The following is a 1,880-nucleotide window of genomic DNA, read 5'->3' on the forward strand; positions in this document are numbered from 1 at the left end:
AACTCGCCTACTCGGCCTACACGGGATCGGGCATATTTCTGATATTTCTGACGTTTCTGCTCCCCTTTCTTGTTTTTTCCTTCGCCGTTTTGTTTCAAGCGTCATCGAGTTTCGTCGGGACGTGCAACGCCGCACGGAAAACGAAATCCCGCACGTTCACGTTTCCCCTCCCTCCTCCTAGGTGCGCCTAGGGAAAAAATCAATCTTGCCTCGTAATCATACCGATTGCATTTCCCTCCTATTTCGTTCCTATTTTTTTTCCCTTCCCCGATTATGTAAATGACGTCAAACGCGTTACGTACGCGAAGGCGTGAGATACAAACGTGAGACAGCGGGATAAATCGGGAAAGGGAAATGAATCATTTTTCACACGAAGCGAAAATCAACGTTCGAAAAATATCGCGCCTCCCTCCCCTCCCCTCCTCTCTCCACGAGCGTTAAATAGAATTTAAATTTCTTCACACGTCCAGGGAATACACGCGTTTATTTTTTTTTTTTTTTCTTTCAATCGAACGTGTGTGCGATAATCGTGTGTCTGGATTTTTGTGACAAACAAAATATTGTGAAATATTTATGTTTGCGTTTGTTATAATTTCGGAATTGAATTTGTTACGACGGGTAAATTAGAATATGGAAATTTTATATTATTTTATATTTATTATAGGAGCTGGTGAAATATTTGGTTGAAATAATTGCACAAAGGAAAGTTTTAAAAAAACTTCGTATCGATGTAAATGCATCAATTCAATTATCAGTACTTATTACGCGCTACTACTGTATCTTAATTATTTTCAAAATATGTCTCATCAGATAATTTGAGATATTTCTATAAATAGAAAATCAATACAATTAAATTAATGATACCCGATAGTAAAACAAGAAAAATTGTAAATGAGAATTTTACAAATTTTACAAAGCCAGCTCAACATTATTCCATTCGTTCCGTGCAATAGAAATTAATTTGTATCACAATTTGTTGACATTAATATATTCAATAATTCAAGTTAAAAACTCTTTTATTTATTTCCTTTACAGAACACGATCGAGAAAGAATTTCTCGTTTCTTTGCATTCCATCCGTATGAAACCGATACACGTACGTCTTGCAGATTAAAATGTTTTCTTTGTAAACGCGGGGAAAAAAAAAGTTCGTATCGTGCAATAAAAATTAAATGTCCGGATAAAATCATCGACTCTTTATGCGATAATTCCACGAATGACATTTTCCAGAGAGATGTAAAACGCGTCACGATTTACCGATTATTTCCCTCTTCTCCTCCTTCCTTTCCCTCCTTTTCCTTTAAGTACAAATCGCTGGTTGGACACACGATTGGAAAACGGCTCGAAGCTGATATCCCCTCAACGCTTATACCGGCAATGATACAACGGAAATTAACGAGATATCAATGCGAAACAACCATACGCGGTATATGGTTATCCGTGGCAGTGTGATAATGAGCTATACGTCACGAGTGTTCGCTCAATTATCACAGCGTGGAACTTGAAACTTTTTAAGCGATATGAGAAATTATGTAAACTCTATTGAAATTAATCTTAATAAGAGCGCTGCTATATAAATGTAGATTGAGATGAAATGCGTAAACAACGTTTGAATGTTTTTCATAAAGCTTTTTACAGAGGCAAAGAACGGATAAAATGTTTCTATCCGCTAGAAACTAGATGAATAAAAATTTTTATGAATGATTCTAATATTTAAAATCATAAAATATCACGATAGACGAGTTTCAAATAAAGATGGAAAGGATCTCATATTTATTTTTTACGCGTGTAATTATATATATATTTCTTTCTGCAATTCCTGAAAATCATAAAGTAAATAAATACGGTTAAAAGGTTCCCTAATTAAAAAATAAAAATATG

The sequence above is a fragment of the Apis mellifera genome, linkage group LG2 (genome assembly GCF_003254395.2).
Source record: "Apis mellifera strain DH4 linkage group LG2, Amel_HAv3.1, whole genome shotgun sequence".
NCBI classification, from domain to species: domain Eukaryota; kingdom Metazoa; phylum Arthropoda; class Insecta; order Hymenoptera; family Apidae; genus Apis; species Apis mellifera.